Source organism: Globicephala melas, chromosome 13 (genome assembly GCF_963455315.2).
Source record: "Globicephala melas chromosome 13, mGloMel1.2, whole genome shotgun sequence".
NCBI lineage: Eukaryota > Metazoa > Chordata > Mammalia > Artiodactyla > Delphinidae > Globicephala > Globicephala melas.
In genome coordinates, this window is record NC_083326.1 from 50751451 (window position 1) to 50777703 (window position 26253).

At 47.3% G+C, this 26253-nt stretch overlaps 1 long non-coding RNA gene across 1 annotated transcript in view; it reads left to right on the forward strand.

The window, feature by feature from the left end:
* LOC138842939 (uncharacterized) overlaps positions 1-26011 on the forward strand; it is a 72805-nt gene extending 46794 nt beyond the window's left edge. Inside the window, exon 3 of the long non-coding RNA XR_011377932.1 lies at positions 25931-26011. This is a non-coding gene — a long non-coding RNA (uncharacterized lncRNA). The remainder of the gene's footprint in view (positions 1-25930) is intronic.
* Positions 26012-26253: the final 242 nt, after the last annotated feature.

The window sequence follows — 26253 nt, forward strand, 5'->3', positions numbered from 1 at the left end:
TTTTTTTTTTTTGCGGTATGCGGGCCTCTCACTGCTGTGGCCTCTCCCGTTGCGTGGAGCACAGGCTCCGGACGCGCAGGCTCAGCGGCCATGGCTCACGGGCCCAGCCGCTCCACGGCATGTGGGATCCTCCCGGACCGGGGCACGAACCCGTATCCCCTGCATCGGCAGGCGGACTCGCAACCACTGCGCCACCAGGGAACAGCTTTCTGTGTCTTATTGCTCCAAGAACATCTGCTGTTAGATGCTAATTCTGCAAGCCCCGCCCCCATCCCACTACCATATCCAGTACATTCTCTTCCCAAAAGATTTAGTCCAGGACCAGGCCAGTATCCCCCTTCCCTCCCCACTCCCTCCACACTCAAACCTCCCCAGCCTCCTGCTCATCCAAAAATCAACCTTCCTGGATATTCACCCCACAGTGAAGACTGGCACAGATGCCTGTGGTCAGGCCCCCCCGGGAAGCCACTGCCTCCAACACAGTAACAATTAACAAGTCTCCCAAAGGACGCGCAGTCTGTTCCCAGGAAGGGTATCCCCTGCAGTGGGATGGAGCACCAGCTTTCTGGTCTGAAACCTGATTGGCACCACTCCTTTGGAGTTAGGACCGTACTGAGGCGGTGGCCGGAGTCTGGAAAACGTGGTCTTAGCCATTTACCCTAAGTCTAAGAAAAGGTAAAGTCTTTGCATTTCACCTGAAAGAAACGGTCACCCTGGAGGACACTGAAAAATTGACATTCTTCACTGGTGCTTGGAAAGGCTCTCATCCTCAGTGAGAGACACTTTGTGATTACAACAACATTTAAGGCTGATAAAAGGATGCTTGAAACTTCCTGACTGTGCTGAAGACTCAAGTGACTTGGGGAGCTATGTTAGGTGGGGTCTCTGATCTTCCCTGTTGCTCTCTAATGCTCCTGGAGCCTGCAGACTCTGGCCACAGCCCTGTGGGCTGCAAAGCACCCTGTATGCAGGCAGCACGCGTGCAGATCCAGCTTGGGAAGGCTGCTCGACCAGCCCCGGCCTCTGTCCTCCGCTGTAAAATGGAGACCTTGGGCTCATGAGCTTTGCAATCCCTTCCCCCTCCAAAATTCTGGGATTCTGTGCAAGCATTGACTTCCCCTGTGACGCTTTTGGGCCTGGAGTGAAGTCATCAGAGTGGTAACCAGTGGCCCCTGAATCTAAAAGGTCTCCTGCAGGTCGTGTGTCCACCACGCTCAGAATGCCTGCCCCTCGGGAGTCAGCTCTGCAGGGCCCACCAGGAAGCCCCTGGGAGGATGGAGCGACCCCCACCCAAAAGGAGACTCCTTTGTGCTGAGATCACCGTGGCGTCAGCCCTGGGTTATGCATGAGAGTCCCTGAGATGAGTCCTGCCTCGTTGAACAGAACAGCTCGGTCATTTAACCACACTCTTTTTTTTTTTTTTTTAATTACCAAATCCTTTCCCCTGAAACTACAGGTTTGGAGGAGCTGAGTGTCAGAGGCACAAGAACAAAGGACACGCTCCCCCAGAGAGGAAATGCAGAGAGGATTGTCCTTTTTCAAAGGTACAATAATGAAATACTTTCCTTCCCCTGGGCAGGCAATTTTATCAGGGTTTACCGTGGGGAACAAGATGCGATTGCCTGATTTATTGGCATAATATCTCCCCCTCCCCGAAATGATCGCCCAGACGGCTGCTAAATGCTTTCTGCTTGAAGATGAAACCCCTCTCAACTGGGCATCTTTCATCCTGACCAGGCCCCTCACTTCACCTTTGCCCAGTGACTGCCTCCTTCACTGAGCTGGCGGGTGCTGGCTGCCCGGATCTGGAACATTCTCCCTGTTATCTTTACCCCTCACCTCCACGAAGCATGGGTGTTCAACTAGCCAAAAAGGAAGCAGCTGGACCGTCCCCACAAAAGCCATAGAATTCCTGAAGTCCTTTCTGGATCTTTACTGAGACTTGGCAGCTGCAGTGGGGGAGTCCAGGGGCGGGGACTGCCAGAGAATTCTATCATGAAGACGTGACCTTTCTGCCCCTTGGAATGGAAGAAAGGGGAATGCTGGGTCATCGGCAAAGCGTCCTGCTGGCTGGAGCTTCCCCTACTCAACTAATTCGCCTCTGCAGCCCCTCTGTCCTATTGCTCGTGCCGGACACTTCAGCCAACAAAGCCAGGTAGGCTCCCCAGCGCAGGGCTGGGCGACCACTGCTGTTGTTCCCACCACTTTCTGGCTAAGAGAACATGGAAGCTGTCCAGACACGGTAGCTGCCTGCCTGCCACCTCCGGGGCCTTCTTTCCAGAGGAATTTGAGAACAGAAACTCGAAAGGGGATCAGGTGGCGGGTTGGAAGGTGTAATCTCCAAGGAGAACAATGCGATGTCCGAACATCAAGCAGGCTGATAGCGGGAGGCACTTGCATACAGAGCCCCACTGTCCTGATGCTGAGCTCCGTTGATAACCGAACCCATGACTGATGGACCTGCCACCCTGCCCACCCCCAAGTCATGCATATGACTGAGAAAGACTCAGATCTCAGGTTAGAACTTCAACCCAATTGTAGGTTAATAAATGCTTCAAGCTTAAATCAAACTCACTCATGAGATTGCTGTTCAATCCCCCCACCGCTTTACCTCTTCCCCACCCAACCCATTCTGCAATTAGGTAAAGAGGATTGAAATCTCTAGGATTTTGTATCAGGACTTTCTGCTCAAGATAACTTGTCTCTAACCCAACTTGTCCTGACAGCACTTTGGCGTGGGTATTCCAAGAGCCCTGTTTCTGGTGAGTTGCGAGATCTCCAGGAAGACCAGGTCTCTGAATCAGACTGTTAAACCTGACATGAATTACCCCAGAGAGACAGCAGATTTAAATGTCAAGAAATAAGGGTTTGTAGGTGTTTTCTTCTTGTGGTGATTGGTTTTTCAGGAAGCCTAGAGAGCTCAGAAGGACTTAAGTGGGGGAATTTCTAACATTATCTTCCACTTTTTAAATTAAGAACACCTTTCATCAGAAGCATATTTCACACAAGGCACTTCCGCCCTCCAGACCAAAACAGAAAGAACAAAAAGATACAAGAAAATAAAAACTAACTCATGAAAAGAAGCCTGTTTTCTCCATTTGGTAGGAAGAATATGATGAACCTTCATTTTTAAATTTTAATTCTGGGACATATGATTACATCATAAGTTGCCCAGGAGAAAATCAGTGGCATCTACCTGTGTACCAGCCCAGTATGATACAGGTGTTTTCATCTAAAGGGACTTTTTCAAAACTCTGTGAGTCAAAGAAACGTTGTAGAGGCACATGCCTACCAAAACTCTCAGACTTCTGATTGGAAAGGAATTCTTTCCTTTGAAGCCTCCCCAGCTTGTGTGAGCAGCTGAGAAAGCAGAGTGATGGTCACCTCATTATATGAAGACCCCTGAACCAAGAATGACTCAAACCCGAAGAGGCTTCCATCTTCCATCACAGTGATGGCTGGCGCCCGTTCACATTCCAACACACACACACACACACACACACACAGGCAATGACGTCAGTCATTAGTTGCACTAAGAGGGGATATGGAACTAGAATGGAAAGAGGTCTCAGCTGTAAAATAGGGGCTTGGACTTCCAGTATGAGAAGAATAAGTCCTGGGGATGTAACGTACAGTACGGTGACTGTAGGTAACAATACGGTACTCGAAAGCTTCTAAGAGAGTAGATCTTAAAAGTTCTCAACACAAGGGGAAAAACTTGTAACTGTGCGGTGATGGATGTTAACTGGACTTATTGTGGTGATCATTTCGCAGTGTATACATGTATCAAATCATTATGTACCCAAATAGAATACAATGTTATATGGCAATTACGTCTCAATTTAAAAAACTACAGGCTTGGGGCAGAACTTCATCTCATGAGAATGGTGATGCCCGTTAAGCAAACTCGGGGTGGGGGGTTCTAATTCCCCCCAACCCAACCCCACTGAGAAAAGCGTTCACATCTACCCAGACACAGCTCCAAGGGCAGAAGGACGACTCAGTGGCCTTGCTCTGAGTCTTGAGCTGAGTCAGCATTTCACTAACTGCTCTGACTTTCTTCTCTAAACCTTTTACATTGAACATTCCCCGCATTGGCTCCCATTCAGGCCTCCTTTCCATAAACCACCACGAAGGAGCCCAGCAACGAGCCCGTTGGAAAGCCACTGTTCTGCCTAGAGGGTCGGGAAGCGACCCTTCTTTCTGACGAGGGGGTTGGGTTCCTCCCAGATCTGCTAAATGAGACCAAAAAAAAGAGCCAACGGAAGGGCAGAGGGAAAGGTTTACCTTCCAAAACCCCGCCAAGTGTATAGGCCTTTCTGTATTTCCATCCTTGACTGAAAGTTCACTTTGCAGCCCTGCCCATAACAAGATGTTAAATATTTTTCAAAAAAAAAAAAAAAGCATAGCTATTAGATCTGAGAAGTAAATCCTGTTGTAGAGTGGCAATTGTACTGTCACCTGATAAGAAAACAATAAACAATGAAGTCCCCAGGGCCACATAACTGCTGCTTCCCCCTTGGCATGGTATCATCCGTTGGCTCCCAGGGTGGCCTAGAACAGTCTGCTACTGCTGCTGGGCAAATGGACAACCGAACCACTCTAGGCAATGGGTTATCCATTATCTACCAGAGATGTGGATGTCCCCGGACTCTTTCCCAAAAGCCTGGGTCATTCATATGTATTTTTCTATTGCCACTTACATTTCATATATATGAAGTAGTATTACTTACAAACTTCATTTCAGAAAAAAAATTTAAGCATCATATTTTCATTCTTTTCTCCCCCACCCCCACCCCCACCCCGTACACTTTACATTTTTCCATGGTGACTGGTTGCTTTTGTTTACTCTTTTATTTTTTAAGGCTGGGTATTTCTGCTGCCCTCCAGGGTATGGCCACAGTGTGGTTCTCCTTCTGCATTTCTTTGTAACAAGGATGTATTAGTTCCCCTTTGTAGACACCTGGAACCACCAATGACCTCCTTCGTCATGAGGGTTAACACTTTTATTTCCTCAAACTATCTTCCTGGGTTTTTTTTTTTTTTAATACTTCTTAAATCACAGAAAATTGAGTTACTAATCCTAGACATACTGTTCCTGGTGTCTATGTGTTGTTTACAAAAAAAAAAAAGAAAAGAAAAGGAGAGGAGCAGATAGTAAGAGAAGTTTAATACCTAAGCATGGATTGGGTGTCAGCTCTTCTCATGGAGGGTTTAACATCTTTTTCCAAAAATGCGTTCTCAGGGGAGGTTAGCGGTCAATTGTCAAATACTTCTGATGTTACTCTTAGTTAGCAAGTTCCATAATTAACCAATCATATCAGGAGAGTTTATAGCCCACATTTGTTACTTTAACTGTAGTTTGGTTTTTTCACACAAGGCAATGGCTCCAGTCTGTAGGTCAGAGCCACAGAGAAGAAGCAGGCAGCTGTCAGCAGCCCCGGCACTGTCTCAATTTGCTATGTCACTCTGGGTAATTCATTTAGCCACAGGGTCTTCATTTCTTCATGCAAAATAGACTTTCTTCCTGCCTACCCACAACTCAGGGCCATTGCAAGATTAAAAGAGTGCTGGCAAAGCTGCTTGCGAGAAAGAGATGGGAATCATTCATTCACTCGTTCAATCAGCGTTTCACGTGGGCCACCATGGGTATGAGACACGTTGCCTGGCACAAGGATGAGTACATGTGAGGGATCCTGGAGCCTTAGACAGTCTTGCTGTACCATCAAATGAGACTCACTCAGGTCAGAGAAGTGCAGGGGAACAGCTACAGGGGAGGAGAGAGGTGACCATCTCGCGTGAGCCCAGTCATGAAGACCTGTGAGCAACAGTCCTGGTTTTAAACCCTGTGACTTTGTCTCTATGCAGGTGCTTGTTATTGTCAAATAAAAATCCTCATTATCAATTTTAGATTGGGAAAACTTGGGCCTTACAGCCTGAGAGGTGACTGTTCTGATCTGTTATGGGACCAGTCACCTTGGTAAGCCAACTGAATTGATGACAATTGAGGTGGAACCATCTGTCAGTTCCTTTTTATAGCTCCAACCTATCCTGTGATGTGAAATGGCAAACTACTTGCTCCAGAGAAGAACCTGATTTTGAGAAGACACTGTAAAGTTGTGATAGAGACTCATGGAAAATGCTTTTTTCATAATTCAATGGGATTCTTTGCTTTTTTTTTTTGAAGATGTTGGGGGTAGGAGTTTATTAATTTATTTATTTCTTTTTGCTGTGTTGGGTCTTCGTTTCTGTGTGAGGGCTTTCTCCAGTTGTGGCGAGCGAGGGCCACTCTTCATCGCGGTGCGCGGGCCTCTCACTATCGCGGCCTCTCTTGTTACGGAGCACAGGCTCCAGACGCGCAGGCTCAGTAGTTGTGGCTCACAGACCTAGTTGCTCCGCGGCATGTGGGATCCTCCCAGACCAGGGCTCGAACCGGTGTCCCCTGCATTCTCAACCACTGCACCACCAGGGAAGCCCTGCTAGTTTTTTTAAAAAGCAATAAACTCTTTAATCATCTCAACTGGTGAATTTAATAATAAATTTAATCCATTGCCAACTCTGGCATATGTTAGGTTTTTAGTCGTATGTGTACCTAGCGCCTTAAAGACATTTAGACAGAACTTGTGTAAAACATGGAAACTAGGGTTTTGCGTCAGGGAGCCTGCTGTCCACCCCACAAGAGTATTTCTCCTGGCTGATGTTGGGGGATGTGCAGCACCTCTGACCTGCCACATCCAAGTTGAACACAGGCATGTGGAGAGCCAGGGGGCAGTTTCTTTGGTCAGATCAGGGGGTCTCAGGTCCCCAAGACCAAGGCAAGGTTAGGAGGGCTTTTAAAACATCTAACAGGGCTTCCCTGGTGGCGCAGTGGTTAAAAATCCGCCTGCCAGTGCAGGGAACACATGTTCGAACCCTGGTTCGGGAAGTTCCCACATGCCGCGGAGCAACTAAGCCCATGTGCCACAACTACTGAGACTGCGCTCTAGAGCCCACGAGCCACAACTACTGAGCTCACATGCCTAGAGCCCGTGCTCTGCAACAAGAGAAGCTGCCGCAATGAGAAGCCCTCACAACGCAACAAAGAGTGGCCCCCGCTCGCCGCAACTAGAGAGAGCACGCGCGCAACAAGGAAGACCCAACGCAGCCAAAAATAAATAAATAAAATAAATAAGTAAATTTAAAACATCTGACATTTATTCTGATATTATCTATCTACATATGCCTCCCCCCACCAGATCCTTGAGAGTAGATCCTTCCTTCCTTCCTTCCTTCCTTCCTTCCTTCTTCCCTCCCTCCCTCCCTCACTTCCTTCCTCCCTTCCTTCATTTCCTTTTACGTCTAACTTCTAGCTCTGTCCCAGGCATTCAGTAGCTGCTCAAAATCCATTGAGCTGGGGAACTGAGGTTGACTTCCTGGGAGGCCCAGATTGTCCCAGCAGGTCTGCACATCCCCCCCCCCTTTCCCCCTCACTGATGTTGTAAGGAAGGGGCTGTCACCTACCTAAAGAAACTTAACTCCAGGCCATCCTGTGTCCCTCCCTGAACCCTCCCCCCATCCACACCCGCAGCCTCTCTGATCACAAGGAGAAGGCTGAGCTACTGGAGGAAGGACCCCTGGTTCTATGCAGCCCACCTCCCTGGTTCTGTGCCCCTATGCGCCTCTCTGAATGCATGAGAGACAATGGGGTCTAAAATTCTCCCCCCTTATCTTCTGAAATAGGGTTCAATGGGCACGATGAGAAGCCCCATAACCTAACTACCCCAGACAGGGCTGGCTTCAGGGCTTCAAAAGACCCCACGCTTGGATCAGTGCTCTGCTCTCACTCTCTTGAAACTCTTCATAATTCTTGAACAGGGGGCTCTGCATTTTCATTGGGCCCTGGGCCTTGCAAATTAGGTAGCAGTCCTGTCTCTCAGGCACAGGGCATTAACAATGAGAAAATGGAAGGGCGAAATCAAAGTGTGCTTATCAAATAATGTCTTTGGGGGAAAAACAAAAAGGTCCCAAGTTAACTTTCATCATTGGCCAGCTTGTAAACAGGAAGTATCTGTAAATTGAAACTTGGGGGAAATGAGTCTTTTCTTGGAAGAAAGGTGGTGAGCCCAGAGGACACATTCTTTGCTGCCTGTGACCCTTTGTGGGTCTGACACAGAGGTCTGTTGGCAGGAAGCATGAAGAAATTTAAGTTGTGATGGTTGAGTGGTGGGGTAAAGGGAAAAACCATTTTGCCTTATTTTTTTTTAAATTTACCCTTAATTTAGTGGTAAACAGACATTTCAATGGAAGAATCACAGGCTTCAAGGAGGTAAGGAATGAAAGTTATACAACGTACTATGGCACTAAACTGAGCCTATAGTTTCTTCCTGTCATATTTTATCCTTTCAGCTCCAATAAGAAAAAGAAAAGATGGTTACAGAGATGAGGGTCCAGGAAAACTTGGTTAGTTATATCTTTAGCCATTATCAAAGGAGTCTTGAAGTGTTACAGGGAAAGACTACTTGAAATTTCTGAATGGATTTTGTTAAGACATTGTGGTGTCCTTGTGTTTTTTTTCCCCAGGTTAAATCTCTAAACTATGGGGGAAAAAACGCAACCTTTAATTTCAAATAAAGGGAGATGGGAGTCAAATTATTGGGCGTCCAGAGTAGGAATTCTTTCCAGTCGGCTCATTCCTTGGATCTGTCCCCAGGGAGTGCCTTCCATCAAAGTTGCCATAGAATTTTTCATCCCCTTCAACAATGAATTTTGCAGTAGGCGCTTATCTTTTAAAAAAAATTTTGTAAAATAAACTTTTTACTTTAAAATGGTTTTAGGGACTTCCCTGGCGGTCCAGTGGTTAAGACTTCATGCTTCCACTGCAGGGGGCATAGGTTTGATCCCTGGTTGGGGAACTAAGATGTCACATGCCACGTGGCACAGCCAAAAATCAATAAATAAAAGGATTTTTTTTTTAATGAACTTAAACAAAATAAAACTAAATGGTTCTGGACTTACAAAAAAGTTGCAGAGGTAGTACAGAGAGTTCCCGTATACTCTGCACCCAGTTCCCCTACCGTCAACATCTTCTGTAACCATGGTACTTTGGCCACGACTGAGAAACCAAGTCTTTCCCCCCACATTTTGTATGATTTTATTTATATGAAGTGTCCAGAATAGGCAAACCTTAGAAAGCAGATTAATGGTTGCTGGGGACCGAGGGCAGGAGGGAATGGGCACTGAATGCTTAATGGGTAGGGAATTTCTTTGGGGGCAATGAAAATGTTCAGAAACTAGAGAGTGGTGATGGTTGCACTTATCTTGTGAATGTACTGGAAGTTACTGGCTTGTGTGTTTTAACGTGGTTAACTGAATATTCTGTGAATTTTATCTCAATTTTAAAAGAATGTCCAGACAGCAGCCTAGAAATTTTAATTTCATCTCAATTTTAAAAGAATGTCCAGACAGCAGCCTAGAAATTTTAATTTCATAATTCTGGGACGAGGCTTTCTTGAAAGCTTCCCAGATGATTCTAAGGTGTAGCTGGGATTGACTGAAAACCACTGACCGGCTGGGAATTCAAGTAACAGTAACTGAGGATGGGTAGTATTGAGCACTCCAGGTGTGGTTCACAGGAAGGGGGTGGAGCTTTAGAAGATGAAGGGCCAGCTCCAAACTCTGCCACTTTGCAGCTCAGCATCTGTGTCCCGCAGTGATGACTCCACCTGGGAGCTTATCAGAAATGTAGACTCTCCAGGCCCACTCCAGATCCCCTGAATCATAACCTGCCTTTTAACAAGATCCCCATGGCTAAGAAACCAACTTTGGTACATTGCTATCAGCTAAACTTCAGGCTTTATTCTTTTTTTTTTTTTTTTGAATTATGAGCTGGTACCCAGCTTTCTTTTTCTTATTTATTTATTTATTTATTTGGCTGCATCGGGTCTTAGTTGCGGCACGCAGGATCTCCACTGGGGCGTGTGGGATCTTTCGTTGCATCACGAGGGCTCTTCATTGCGGGGCGAGGTCTTCTCTCTAGTTGTGGTGTGTGGGCTAGAGAGCACAGGCTTAGTTGCCCCGTGGCATGTGGGATCTTAGTTCCCCGACCCGGTATCGAACCTGCATCCCCTGCATTGGAAGGCGGATTCTTAACCACTGGACCACCAGGGAAGTCCCTTCATGCTTTATTCTGATTTCATTAGCTTTTCCACTGATATCCTGTCACTGGTCCAGGATACCACATTGCATTTCGTCGTCATGTCTCTTTTGTTTCTTCTGGTCTATGACAGGTTATCAGACTTTTCTAGTTTGTTAATGACCTTGACAGTTTTGAGGCGTACCGCTCAGGTATTTTGTTGAATGTCCCTCAATTTGGGTCTATCTGATAATTTTCTTATGGTTATATGGGGTTACGGGTAAGACCACCATGGAAGTGAAGTACCCTTCTCACCACATCACATCAGAAGTACAAGCTATCAACACGACTTATCGCTGAAGATATTGACCTTGATCACCAAGCCAAGGTAGTGCTCGCCAGATTCCTCCACCGTGAAGTTACACCCCCTCCCCCTTCTACCTTTTGGAAGCAAATCAGAAGCAAGTCACTCAGCACAGCCCACACTCCAGGTGGGGAGAGGCTGGGAGGGGAACTTAGCTCCACCCCCTGGCAGAAATTTCTATGTAAATTATTTGGAATTCTACAAAGATTTGCCTCTTCTCTCCTCATTTATTTATATCAGTATGGACTCATGCATATTTATTTTATACTTTGGGTTATAATCCAATACTACATTGTTTATTTTATTGCACAAATTATTCCAGCTTTAGCCATTGGGAGCTCTCAGGTTGGGTCTTGTGTCCCTTTGACATGCCCCATCGTTTTGTTTTGTTTTGTTTCCTTTCATTTCGTTTTACTTCCTTACTTTCCAGCACTGCAAGATGCTTCAGCCTTATCTTGTATTTCCCTGCTCCAGCCTTAGATCAGCCTTTTTTCCAAGGAGCTCTTGTTCCTTTGACTGGACAATGGTATTAGAAACCAGGCTCTGTGTGCTGGGTTCACCTACCATTTTGTCCCTACCCTGGACCTCAACCTTAACTCTCAGTAACTCCTCTGCTTAAGAGTCTCTGTAGTTCTGATTATCGGCAGAACGAAGTCCAGACCCACTTACCTGGCATCAAGGCTCTCTTACAATTAGCTCCCAATCCAGCTTCCTTGGGGCTTATCTTAACTCCCCACAGGTCTCTTATACCTCACCCAGATACTCACAAGGTCCTCAAATCCTCTTACCCTCTGGCATCTTCCCAACTCTGTTTATTCAGTTCCTGCCACTTGGCCCATCTTTTCTCTACAATCTCACAGTGTCAAAATCCACCCCCATTCAACACTTAGGATAATTTCAGCTCTTCCACTAGTCCTCTGAGTCTTCCCAACAGGAAATGATGACTTCTTCCTTTGAAATCGCAGAGATACCAGGTTTACATGCAAAAGCATGAGCAATCTACAAAATATTTTGAGATTCCTAGTTTCACTTAATTCTCCTACAACCTATTTTGCAGGTAAGGAAATTAACCACCCCCTCCCCGCAAAAAAAGAAATTAAAGCCTAGGATGATAAAGTGACTTTTCCAAAGTTACACAGCTAGTAAGAGGCCAAAGCCAAGGTTAGAAACCAAGTCTTCTGATTCCAAATCCAATCCTCTTACTGTCTGTCCATTTTACCTTGTATTATGTTTATCTGGACATCTGTGATCCCTCTTACTTGATCATAACCTCCATAAGGATCGGGGGAATATCCCACTTCTTTCTTTCTTTTTTTGGCCTCACTGCACTGCTTGCAGGATCTTAGTTCCCTGACCAGGGATTGAATCCAGGCCACAGCAGTGAAAGCACAGAGTCCTACCCACTAGGCCACCAGGAAATTCCCAGTCCCATATATTTTTATATGACTCCCAACACCGAAAAACATGTTTGGATATGGTAGGGACCTCATAATTGTTGACGAATAAATCAATAAACAAAATCTCTTTGAAAACAAAAAGGACATATCGATTTACTTTCCATGAGGAATATTATAACCTGCTCTCTCTCTCTCACCTCATTATTACTGTCACCAGCATTACATTGTCTGGTTTTTGTTTTGCTTTTATCTTTGCCAACCTTACAGGCACCAAAAACAGGATCACATTGTTGTCTTAATTTGTGTCTCTTGATTACCAGTGATTTTGAAAATATTTTCATGTATTTATAGGTACTGGATAATCCATCTACATCATTTCCATGTCTATTTTACCATAAAGGCAATGGTGATTTTCATCATTATTTAAAAGAGTTCTTCATATATTGAGAACATTGACCCTTTGTCATTCTTTTGCAAATATTTTCTTCTTCATAGTTCAACACCTCTTAATTGTATTTATCTTTTTAGTTGTGCTATGCTCTAAATTTATGGGAAGAATGTTGATCACAGTATAATTATGAGAGAAAAAACTGGAAACAGTATGAACATCCAATAATATGTAGTAACTAAACGAAACGCAGTGCATCCATTTGACAAGGATATTATTCATTGATTTTTTAAAAAATCATGTTCCTTAGGGACTTCCCTGGTGGCCCAGTGGTTAAGAATCCGCCTGCCAATGCAAGGGGACTCGGGTTTGAGCCTTGGTCTGGGAAGATCCCGCATGCCGTGGAGCAACTAAGCCTGTGTGCCACAACTACTGAGCCCACGTGCCGCAACTACTGAAGCCCGCGCGCCTAGAGCTGGTGCTCCACAACAGAAGTCACCACAATGAGAAGCATGTGCACTGCAATGAAGAGTAGCCCCTGCTCGCTGCAACTAGAGAAAGCCAGCACTCAGCAACGAAGACACAATGCAGCCAAAAATAAATAAATAAATAAAAAATCGTGTTCCATAATAAAAGTAAAATACTCATACACCTCACCAAATATTAGATGGAAAAGTATATCACTCTATATACAGTATGACCTCAATTTAAAATATATACTCAAGGGAGTTCCCTGGCAGTCCAGTGGTTAGGACTCGGTGCTTTCACTGCCAGCGCCTGGGTTCAATCCCTGGTCAGGGAACTAAGATCCCGTAAGCTGCGCAGCACCGCCAAAAATAAAATAAAATAAAATATATATTCAATTAGGGGGAGAAAAGCTGCAGGTAAATTCACAAAACTATTAGCAATGGTTATCTGGGGGTTATGGAATCATAGGCAATTTCTATGTAAAATATTTCTGTTTTCCAAATCTTCTATGATGAACATATATTTACAAATAAGGGGGGGGAATGTGTTACTGCTAAATGTCATCAAAAACTGTGTATTTGAGGGGCATGTCTGAGGGTGGCAGGGTTATTAGGAAGCGTCTATAACTCCCATTTGCCAAAGAGAGAGAACCGAGGTCCAGAGCAGCAGAACGTCTTTCCCAAGGTGACCCAGAAGTGTAAACTCTGCCTTTCCAGAGAGTTGCCTAGCAACCCAAGCCCGCCACAACCTCTCAATAAATATATTCTCGCACATCACACACAGGATGCATGTAGATAAGAAAGCAGGCAGTTTCTGTAGAGCTGCATAAGAGCGATCAAATAAAAGATGTGGACTAGACTGCAGATTCCCAGAATCCGTGGTGTCCTTATACCCCAAATGTCACCGCAACCCAGCATTTACCATAAGAAGCCAAACAATCGTGCCTCTTAGTTATCAAGGTATGCAAGAGTCACATTTCTCAGTGACCCCCTGGGGGAATTCATAACCTGCTAATCCTAGCCAGAGCATTCTTGGAAATGTCACCTGCCAAAGCCAACCGTTCTGAGAACAGAGTTGTGGGTCACAGTCGTCGGTGAGGGAGCTAGAGAAGTTATTTAGGGATGAGTGTTTCTGCGAGAACATTGGTGCCTTGCGAGCACCTCCACGGGAGCGTTGTTCTGTCTGCACTGAGCACAGGCTTGGCAGAATCTCGTACCACTCTCTTTCCAAGACCCTGGCCTTCTCCCCTTGTCCTGTGACTTTCTGGTTTTCCAAGGAGGAAGTCCCAAAGCAGGCTTCTGCGCCCTGGGAGCTGGAGCACCTTCTCACTCTCCCCTGCTCTGCTATGAGTCTTCAGGGAGGGGAGAGTGTCTGAGGCTTGCAGGCTGTGGTTCCCAGGATCAGTGCTAACCGGCTTCTGTCTGGGTTCAGCAATGGCTGATGAGAGCTTCCAGTGGGAGATGGGGAAGAAGATGAGCATCTCTCTCCACCTCCCTCTTGGCCAGTAAAGGAGGCGTCTCCTCCAGCTCCAGCTCCGGCAAGATGGACTCACTGCGATCCTAGCTTCTGCCAGATGACCCAGTCCTACACTCAAGTAATGCCACCTCCTTCTTTTGTCCCTCTGGGCTTCCTGCTCTAGCTAACCCCGTGGCTGCTTCACTGTCCCCTGTTGGGCTTCTCAGCCGTTCCTTCACCGACTTTAACTGATTCCTGGCACTGAAGTCCCTCTGTTGGAAACGCTCAGGGTGGGTCCGCTCCTCACTGGTTGGACGCTCACCCTGGCAGGACCAGCAGACACCATCTCCGTGGCCTTCTGTCCCATTTGCAGTTCAAAGGTCCAAAAGTGGGAAGAAATGGGTTTGGACTGAAAGAAACCACGTTTTGGGCAAGGAAGCCTTCCCGTGAAAATCCTCCTCGCGGCCGGCCACAGCTTCCGCAGGACTGGGGCACTGAAAACCAGCACAGCAGCGAGCACCTCCGTTGTGCTGCGTCACCTTACACGTGGAGTGGTTTCATAACCTGCCTGCAAGAACTGGGCGAGACGCGGCAGCTAAACATGTTCCTTACGTCCTGTCGAGACTTTTCATCCAAGATGTCTAGGAAACCCTGGCACAGTCAGTCCTGTGGCTGGTTCTAGGGAGACTTCTCCCCGAATTCAGTTCCTCGGGCAGCCACCCTTGAGGAATTCCCCCCTTGGGGAATCACCTTCCCAAGTGATGGGTCAGAGGGTGTTCGGCAAGGGTTCGGGGTGACCTCGTGGAAGAGGAAGGAAGGCCGAGGGTCAGGGAACCCTTCCCCATGGCAGGAACCCTCCAGAGCTTCCGGAGAAGGGAGCTGGGCCCCCAAGGCCTCTGGCCTTTGCAGGCCTAAAAGCCAGACCTGAGGAAAGCAGGCGGCCCCTCGGCCACACTGGCTCTGGCTGGTGCTCCGGGGAGACAGGAGGAGGCCTCCTCTGTGGCGGCGGATCCCCTGGCCTGGGAGGAACAGAGAGTGGAGGATCAAATGAGTTCACCTCCTCCAAAGTGCTCTGCTGACTGAAGATGTTTGAAGCCAAGGCCCAGAGGGCACATTTGTCAAGCTCTCAAAAAATAGAAACGAGGATCAAAGCAGAAGCACTTTCCAAATATAAACATTTGTCACCTACATTCACTTTTGATGTGCCCCATTTTGAATGTGTTTCTCCTTTATGAGAAGGACAGCTTAATCTTTCCGTACACACACTTGGGTCCTTCAAACGGAGCCCAGGGATAATTCGGGGTGGGTGGGGGGAGGTGAGAAAGGAAGTTCCAGCCAGGCAAAATAAAAGACGGGAGGAGAGAGAGCCCACCAGAGGAGCGAAACCGGAAGGAGAAAAGGAAACGAGCATTTACGGAGCCCCTGGCCCTTTGTACATTACCTCATATTTTCCTGCAGATTAACTCTGGAAAGAGGACATCATTATTCCCCTTCTATAAAGAGCGTAAGTCATGAATCCAAGCTCTTAAGCATAGACTCAGAATCGCTTCCTGGCTGTGTCTGACCCCGCAGTCCTTGCTGCCACCTGTAATAAGTGGCCTCAGCTAAAGAAGGAGACGTGACCTCAGGTCGGCACAATGCCCGTCGGACATCCAGGGCCCACTCGTATCTATGCATCTGGAAGCGACCATGTTTTAGAGCCGGGAAGCAGCTCCACAGTTCTCTAATCCAGCTCTCACCCAAGACCCACTGCCCAATTCCAGAAGCACAGCATATCGGTTTTACTTTTTTTTTTTTTTCTCGGTACACGGGCCTCTCACTGTTGTGGCCTCTCCCGTTGCGGAGCACAGGCTCCGGACGCGCAGGCTCAGCGGCCATGGCTCACGGGCCCAGCCGCTCCGCGGCATGTGGGATCTTCCCGGACCGGGGCACGAACCCGCGTCGCCTGCGTCGGCAGGCGGACTCGCAACCATTGCGCCACCAGGGAAGCCCCGGTTTTACTTTTGAAAACACCCAACTCTGTCATGTTTCTACAGAAGACCTACGTCTATAAAATGAGCGTGTGCCTGCCACTTACTGACGGCGTGCCATTTCCCTCTTCTAGAACGCCCACTCCTCGTCAGTCTAAACCTTACTTACTCTCCAAGGCCCAGCTCAGGGATCAACTCCCGCCGCAAAGCCTTTCAGGCCATTTCCACACCCATGGACTACCCACTCTCATTTCGAATTCTACTGTCTTATATTTGTTCTCTAATGATTTTCACGGATTAGCCCCTATCCTTTCACAGGATTGTAAGTGCCTTACAGCAAGTGCAGCAAAGGGAACACAGTTGAGCAAGGCATATGGGCTATTCTCTTCCCAGAACCAGGCTATGCGGTTGCAGCCATTGGAGTTGTCAGTAAAGGGACAGAACAATCAAGAGGGTGACTGGTGAGGGGTCTGGCCCTCCCAAGAGTTCAGAGGAGTCTCTGCCAGTGACCGGCTTCTCCAACTGGCCTAGGAAAGGAAAAAGAGAAACTAGTGTTCTCTGTCATAAATCACGGACCTCGAAATCCTCACTTTCCAAAAGCAAAAGAGACGAGGAATTGGGATCTGGAAGGAGGAAGACGGGACAGTAGTTGGGAGGGAGGTTCTTCCAACCTGCCTTTCCGACCGGGCACCAGTTCTGGTTTCCACCTTTCCCAAATGAAAAACCTTCCCCTCTTTGCTTCTCCTGAACTGGGAATCAGCCTGCAGACTCATTTAAAAGCCAACCCAGAGGGATTTCCACTCCCAGAGTTGATCTATTCCTCTAGATGAAACTGTGAGATATATAATTATAGCAAGAGATCAGGTTCAGTTTAGGAAATTTGGTAATTGTTGAGCCTGGTAAATCATCTTTCAAGCAAACACACTTACAGTCTCAGAGATAAAGTTCATTCCCCTGTGATGAGGTCGTTGGATGGAATGCTACTAGGTCCCGGGCAGGGTTTCAAAGCCGTTAAGTTACCCTAGGTGAGATAGAGCTGCTGGGATTTATGGGAATGTTGGCACCCAGGGGACACGTTGGATAATCTTTAACAGAGGAAGTCTGTCTGGTGCCTGCTCTTTGTTCCAACTCCACTTTCATATTTGAGAACCCTTGTGATACACTTGCTATTCACGGCGCGTTTTGGACCGTCACAAGCATGGTCTGGCGTTGGATGCTGAGCAAATAAACCTCCCTCCCACCAGCCCGAGTCTCCCTGCCTGAAAGCCTGAGGGCAAGGGTGGAATTTGCTCTCCACCCAGTACCATTTGGCAGGGGCAGGAGGGTGCATTTTCTAAAACATATTTTACATCCGATGCTTATTTTCTTAAGTAAAACGTTATACATTTGGGGCTCCGAACACATTTTGTGGGTTAGGTTGCTGGTGTCACACAATATCTCTTGTAAAGAGTAGTTTCTCCAGGAGAACGTACACTTTCGTCCAGACAATTGCTTGAAGATTTATAATAGAGAAGGACACAGGAGACAAGTCAGTGTCTTCATAACCAAGAAAAGACTTTGGAAAAGAGCATCTGAGACACCGGGCGATTTGATTGGAAACTTGGAGTCTTTCTCTCCCCTGCAGGGAGAAATTCTTTGAGATACACAGAGTGTACACACAAACGGGTGGTTAAACCAAGAATGACTAGACCAGCCATTGCTTTTCACCTACACATCACCTAACGCCAGCTGGACATTACCAACGGCAACAACGATATCCAAGATGACTCTGAGGTCATTGACTTTCTCCCAATGCCTTTCTGGCAAAGAGGAGTGTCTAGTCCCCACCGCGAGGCCACTGGTGAAAGCATCTGGATTGAGTGACTCCATTCTGTTTGTCATATTAGTTAACTGGAAACTGCATTTCCAGCGCTACTTGGCACGCCAGGAGGATGGGCTCAATACTGCTTACTAATAAGTGATCGAAATGAAAGCTATAGTTTGGCTTGGTTTTATTTTTCACAGACTCGAATGGCCAGTTAGCATCTCTTCTTGCAACAGATATCTCTTAAATCCTCACCCCAGGTTAAACATGGGGATGCCGAGATAAATGAGACGTGGTGACTGTCATCCCAGGCTCCATGGGGACAGGCAGATTGGGAAGCAGCTATGGAAGAATTGCTATAGGAAGTCCAGGCAAGGAGTCAGGAGGATGGCTGGGCCCCGCTCCCTGGAGGGAAAACATGGCCAAACTCACCACTGTGCTCCTGGGCTGAAGGGGGCTCACCCTTCTCACAAAAGATCCTCCCCGCCCCGCAATGCTGACCCCTGACAGACAGGGTTAACAGAGGCTGAGGTTGGGAGCTGGGGCCAGTGGACAGAGCCAAGTGCTGTCAGCAGCCCCAGAGCCAAGTGGAGCAGAAGTCTGCGTGTCACGCTGAGCGTGTGAGCCCACAGCCTCCTGCCCTGAGCCCCCGGGGAAACAGCAGCCTCAGCACTGCCCCCACGAGGCTCACCAAACGCTTTCCTATGGGGTGAGACTTTGGGTGATGAGGGAGCAGCGACAAAACCTAAAAATACGACACCTCTGAAGGATCAACCAGAGTGAGACTCGGCACAGCCCCAATTCACTAGATGTTAAACTAGACGCCTAGGGGAAATAACACCTCCCCCCAACAACGAGCTTTCCATCCGCAAGTGACTTTGCTACCAAAGACAACGCAGACAGCAGAGGTCCTTATGAGGTAACTGAAGGATTTCTTTCCTAAGGGGATTTTCATTAGAGTACCAGGTTGCTGGAAAAATAAGTGCATTCCTTATGTCTCCTGACGCAGGTGAGTTCTGAAAGGTCATGAGATGAGGTTTTGCACTCAGTGCCTTATGTGTAAGATGAAGGATTCGACTGCGTGATCTCTGAGGTCTCACATTTAATCTATTACCTTCTCTGCCCAAACGAAGCGTTTCCCCAAACCCTCTATCAGCAAAGCCCAACACTGGCTTTTCATTCAACGGCTATTTGTCTTCATCACGAAAGGCCTTTCTCAAAGACAAAGAAAACTTACAGGAAAGAAAAAAGGAAGGAAAAAGAGAAAAAGACGCAATAATCTCACCCAGATATTTATCCATCACGGTGCTTTATGTAGAGAGTGATTTTCCTGTTATATTTAGATTACAATCAAACTGTAAAAGAACTCTTATCTCCTTGTGCCTGCTTTTTACTTTAAACTCTGAGACCTTTGTCCCCCAACATTAGAGAAGCTGTAAATACTACAAGAGAATGTTTACATTTTAAAAATCCATTTTCCTTGATTATTTGTAGAAGGAAGAAAAAAATCTTTGTACTAACACACCAATTCATCTTGACTTTGTAAAAACTGTTTCCCACAGAAATTACGTTTTGCATAAAGTCACATGAAGGCCACCCTTCCATACAGCAACCTTCATTTCTCCCAGCTTTTGTCATAGTTTTGCTATGTGTCTGTCTCGTTCCTTCTCTTGTCCTTGAGAAGTCCCTGAGAGCTGAAAGCACTCTCCAGGCTGGGAAGGAGAAAGGCAGAACCTGACCTTGTAAACTTGGGACAGACCTTGTAAGGGATGCAGGGCTTGGGTTTGTTACGTTCTAAATCTGCAGTCAGTAGCGTGGGGTTTACTTCTACTCTTTTAGGAAAATGGGTTTGGGAGTCCTTCATAAGAATTAGAAAAATCCCAGTCTAGTTATCAAGAAACCCAATAGCAGATCTCACCTGGTCACCAGGAAGGCAAACACCTTGCCAGAGAAGCCTTTGATGGCCAGCGAAAGGTGAAGTGAAAGACTAGCAGAGGAAATCCAAGGGAGATGTTGGGTCAGAGCGCTCGGGTGAATTTCGGTTCGTGAAGGTCTGCACTTACACTCCACTGTACACTTGCTTGGAGAGGGAGAACCCCAGCAGCCGCTTAGATCAGAACGTCTGCAGACGAGTGTCCATGCAGAGCGTCCACGTGGCAGGAAACAGCCGGGTGCGGATCACATGAAGTGAGTGGAAACGGTGGAAGCTGGATGGCGGCGAAGTCATCACAGCTCACTTGCCAAACTACTCAGGTCCTAGCTGCCGAGGAAGAGACTCCGGAGTAGTCATTTTCCACCCATTACAAAAGCAGTTGGAAGAATTTGGAGGGGCGCCATGTGACGAGCCCTAACCAGGGGCTTCCTTTCATTCTAAAGTCGCTCCCCAACCTTCCATAGATGTCGTGACTTCCAGAGCCTTGATTGGTCAAAACAGATACCTTTATCCAGAAGAAAACCCATGGCCAGTTCACATCACTAAGAATAATGTTAACAAGACCCAACTCAGTCAACTGCATTCTTATTGCACGTGACCTTATGAAAAGCCCTGTTCTTAGAGTGGAGGGCAGAGGAGAGAGAGGAAAAGGGACAAGATTCAGCCACTGCCCTCAAGAGGATAAAGCAAAAATAATTATAATATAGAATGAGACCACAGATAAGCGAAGCTGACACATATTTTGTGCTTAATGAATATTTACAGAATGGACGGGTGATTAGATGGTAAGAAAGTACTTTAGAAGCACAGATGAGAAGGAGATTATTTCTGGTGGGGGACATCCAGGAGCTGACATTTGAATTTGACCTTGAATGGTAGGTAGGATTTTCTCAGTGACGGCTCGAAATCCATCCCAGGTCAGGGAAGAATGTGCACGGTCCTAACAGAGTGGCTAGAGGTCTGTTGAGATAGAGTATTTAAAGTGGAAGCTGGTTAGGAGCATGACAGGCAGCTCTGAGTTTGAAAAAGGAAACTTCAGGTGCCAAAGTAATTGAGGCTAGGGGGACTTCTTTTCTTAGGATAAAGTCTATGAGGTTCATCAACTGATCAATCTATCTGCAAGCCAGTGTTCAGTTCACTGCTTTCGTATCTTCATATTTGTTGGCCTGAACCATTCCAAGTGCATTCTAAGGCCCTCAGACCAATCCTCTAATTAATGTTTGTGCCCACCTGGACTTCCTGCAGTCAGTGTGGCCCATGTCATGACGCGTAAACTATCAGGGCAAGAGAGAAGATGGTGCAGCCTCTCGGCCCAGGATGGATGAAGAAAGGAATCTAACTCTCTGACAACCCACCAGAAGCAGCTGAGGTTTCCAATGCATTCAATCTAATCAAGTTTTTTTTTTTTTGCGGTACGCGGGCCTCTCACTGTTGTGGCCTCTCCCATTGCGGAGCACAGGCTCCGGACGCGCAGGCTCAGCGGCCATGGTGCACGGGCCCAGCCGCCCCGCAGCATGTGGGATCTTCCCGGACCGGGGCACGAACCCGTGTCCCCTACATCGGCGGGCGGACTCTCAACCACTGCGCCACCAGGGAAGCCCTAATCAAGTTATTAAAACTCTACAATACTCTGAGCATTCTGATCTATGCTACCAAAGGTAGTCCAGAAGCTGGTATTCTGGAGGAGACATCCATCCCAAATAACCATAGTGAGCTATCATAAGAGTGGTCCAAACGGAGCATCACCCATGATCACACAAAAGGACCATTTGGATTTGGGTGCCTCGGGAAAGAAGTTACGAAGTAAGTAGCCTCTTTTAGGCAAGAGCCTGGGTCCGGCAGAGAGGATCTTCTGTCGGGAGGAGCAGCAAAGGCCTTGGTGGTAGTTCTCAGCACTGGCTGCACATTAGAAGCAGCTGAGAAGCTCTTAAAATTACTCACACCCGGGGACTTCTCCTGTGTTCCAGTGGGTAAGACCCTGTGCTCCCAATGCAGAGGGCCCGGGTTCGATCCCTGGTCGGGGAGCTAAATCCCGCATGCCACAACTAAAAGATACTGCACGCAATGCCGCAACTAATCATGCCACAGCTAATCCTGCCGCCACGAAGATCCCACATACCACAACTAAGACCCGGTGCAGCCAAAATAAATAAGTGAATATTAAAAAAAAATTTACACCCAAGCCCAGCCCAGAAATTCTCATTCAAATGATGTAGGGAATGCCCCGGGCATCTGTATTTCTTAAACACCTGGTTTTTCTGAGGCACAGCCTGGGCTGAGAACTACTTCTGCAGAGCAGGGGCTGCACGCAACTTTGGGGGGAGGCGTGAGCTGCACTGTTTGAAGTTGAGCTTAGGAGGTGAGCGGGGTGGGCCGGAGGAGAACCTGCAGAATCAGGGACACACTGACCAAGACGTGGTGATCCAGTTCCCAAGTATTGAAAGCATTCTTCTCCTTGGACACATCCTTTCCCTGTCATCTAGGACAGAAAACAGAAGCAGCTGTTTTACACATCTCAAACCTAGAGAGAGTCCTAAGCTGGTAACTGAGTGGCAGGTCTCACCACTTTTCCTAACAAATCCTTCCAACCGGCGCTCATAGATAGTAAGGAGAGCAGAGAGAGAACGCGGAAAGATACTTCATTTTATGTTAGCAAAGGGAGGAATAGCATGCATTTAAAGGAGAGCTAGAGAGTCAGCATCCTCTTTCCTCTCTTACCACCTCCAACCCCCGACACCACCAAATAGTGCATAACAGAGCAGGTGTCCTCTCTTTCAAGTGGCTGTTCCTCCATATTCTAGAGAAAACAACGTGTTTATCAGATTTGGGGGGACAGGACCCGAACGATTCTAATGCTGTCAGGCCTAACTTGTGAGCCACAGACTGTATAAATCAGGGAAGTCTTCATTCAGCAGACTTTACTGAGCATCTGCTCTGCGTGCCAGGCTCTGTGTTTTAGGGGCTTGAGAACAGAGTACTGAGCAAGTCTTGGCCCTGCCCCCAGGGAGCTTGCCATCCAGCAGAGGAGACAGACGCGTCCCAGACACTGAGCTGCTCCTATGGTTGGGGGAGCACAGGATTCCACTGGGGCACTCGGGAGGGAGACACACCACAGCCAGGCCAGGGAGACTTCTCTCCTTACTATCTATGAGTGCTGGCTGGAAGGATTTTTCAGAAGCCAGAGCAATGGCTGTGTGGGTGTGTCTTCATTCTCGGCAGAGGAGACAGCAAGAGCTAAGGCATATGAAACCTGACAGAAGACAGAGCGCATGACCAATTACAGGAACTAGGAGTTCAGTTAAAGTCAACAGAACTTAGAATTCCAAGGATGAGCTTATTTTTTAAAGATGAGACTGGAGAGAGAAGCGCAATGGACTCAACTTTATCTGGGGCAGTGGGAGGCCAGAGGAGGTTTTTAAGTAGGGAAATGATACGATCAATGTTTGTGTTTGGAAAGATAACTGCAGTTTGGAGGAGGGATGGGGACCAGAGGGAGGGACGAAGCAGACAGTTGGGGAAGAGAATGAGGTACAGAGCCGTTCATGTGACCCGCAGGGGTCGAGTGACGGTTCAGCGGGATGGAAGGTGAATAAGACCCATGGGGACTACTTTCAGTGAGCCTACATTTTAGAGGGAATTATTTTAAAATGTTAAATAAATGATTACACAAGTAATTAACTACAATTATGATGAATGCTGGGAAGGAGAGGTACGGTGTGTGGAGAAAAACATACAACCAGGAGGACCCAGCCTGGGGTATCAGAAAAGGCTTCCTGAGGGAGTGACCATTAGCTAAGACTAGAAGTTGGTTTGAGGCAAGATGAGACCTGCAAGGTAGTCAAGAGCCTGGTAGCCGTGTTGAGTGGAAGACTGTGGTCTGTATCCTAAGAGCCAAGGCGGGGTTTGATGGAGGAGAGAATGACCCAGTCAGATCTGGAGGGAGCTCCAGCTGCTGGGTGAAGAGAAACCAGCGGGTTCTGGAGCTAGTAAGGAACTTGGAGTGATCAGGGTAGGGTCTAGGACAGACCCCGAGAAACAACCACATGGAAAGAACCGTGGGGAAGAGAAGCCTGTGAAGGGGGCAGTGAGGCAGCGGCCAGAGAGGCAGGAAGAAAACCGGGGAGAGCGCCAACCCATAAGGGTAGAGCGTCACTGTGGAGTCAGGTAAGACAGCAACAGAAAGGCATCTGCTCGATGTTGCCCCAAGCAGGTCTCAGGTGACCCTGACTGGAGCAGTTCTAAGTGAACGGTGGGTTCAAACCAGATTCCAGAGGTTTGAGGTGTAAATGGAGGTGAGGACACAAAGACTTGAATGTAAAAAACTCTTGCCCGAAGCAGAGCGATGAGAGAGATAGCTTAATGACTCCTTGAGAGGGTCAAATGGGATAATGTATGTGAAAGGGCCGAGTAGCTCTGCTGCTCTGTAGTTCATTATTATTATTAGATCACGAAGCGGGGTCCAAATCCACATCGCCAATCGCGCTCTTCCTGCAAGCCAGGTAGGGCCGAGTGCTGTAAGTAGACCAGCCTGTGAGATAGGGGCTGTTGTTCCACTTTATAGATGACAACATCGAGGCTCAGAGAGGCTCTTGCCCGCATGTTATCAAGTTAGAGACAGGATTCGACCCAGGTCTGTCTGCCTGCGAGGCCTGCGCTCTTTCCGCCCTATCGCACTGGCCATGCCGCACTGTCTCTTTGGGTTATGGCAGCATCTTCACACACACGTCTCCCCCAAAACCCTGAATTCCCATGTGATTGTGGCTACAGTAACTGGCTCTGTTCACTCACTGTCTGCCCCCCGAGGTTTGTGAGATTAGGCCATGGCGCGGTAATGTGCAGGAAATTTGGATACAGTCAGACCTGCTTTTATCCCCTACTATCTGTGAGCTTTAACTCTCTTTTCTTTTTTTCCTTTTTTCTTTTTGGTTATGCCATGTGGCACGCAGGATGTTCGTTTCCCGACCAGGGATCGAGCATGGAGTCTTGGGAGCATGGAGTCTTAACCACTGGACCACCAGGGAAGTCCCCTGTAAACTCGAACTTTCATGTCATGAGGAAAGAAAAGAGAGAGATTTTTTTTTAATCTATTAGCTTCATGGAGAGAATTAATCGCGGGCTTAGGTGGCCGCATGTATAGAAAGCCCTTTGCCCAGTGCTGACACAGTAAGAGCTTGGGAACGGCAGTGACTGGTGTTTCTATGGTTCCTCCCTCAGCACAAGCCGCACGTGAGCCCAAACCCAGACTTTCTCCCCGACAGCACGACGGCCAGGAACAACGCGCTTCTGCTGAACAGCCCGCCACACTTCAAACATGAGCTGTCGAGCCTCAGACCCGCACCAGCTATCTCAGGCTCATGTCAGGGAAGTCTCTGACCACAAGGGTCTCCTTCCGCCATCACCTTGCCCACTGGCGGGCTCTGACCTTGCTTCTTGGAAAACCCTCCCCATTTTCCAGAATTCCCTATTAAAACACGATACAGGCAGGACAGTGACAGCTGACAGACAAAGTAGACAGGAGGCAGAGAAAACTCCATCGTGTCAGTGCGAATAACGTCAGGGCTTTAAGGTCATGTACTCTAACCCTACACTGCCCCCACTGGGCTGGGGTAATTCAGCACTCAAGCCACTCCAAGAAATAGCATATAAAAATGACAATTCCTCCCACTATTTTCTGTATCCCATTCCCAGGAATGAACCTAGTCTTCCACTTGATGTGTATCCTTCCAGACCTCTTCCTATAGGCATGAAAACTGCAGGTATTTGAGGATGATCCTGTTCAAGTTTTTCAACTCACTTTCTCATCCGACACCAAGGACATCCCGCCATGTCAGCAATACAAGTGTACACCCTTCTTACAAATAGTTACATCATTTTCTGTGCTGTCAATTTCCCTGGCTCTTTGGACCATTGCTGAGCTCCGATACATTGCTCTCGAGAACCGCACTTAAGATAGGACCCTAGAAGTAGAATTCTTCGATCAAACTCGTTGTTTAAAGCTGTTAATACAAGCATGCTCTCTGAAAATCCTTTCTTTTTGCAGGTTTGGAGCACGAGGACTCCAGGCCCAGAGCCCTCTCCACCATACCCAGCACAGTCTTTTCAGGAAAACCACTGAGCCAACCAAAAATAGTTACATGTTGTCAAGAATGCTTTAAGAAGGCGTATCTAATGCTTATTGGGAAGATTTCTATTTAAAATGACTGAGAAAACAATTACTGAGCACCTGTATTTTGCTACCTCTGTAAGGTGCTGGGATAAAAGAACAAATATAATAATAATAATAGTAATAGTAGTAATAATAATTTTTTTAAAAGAAAGACAAATAAGAGCCATGCCTGTCCTCATTTATTCAAACTGGGAGAA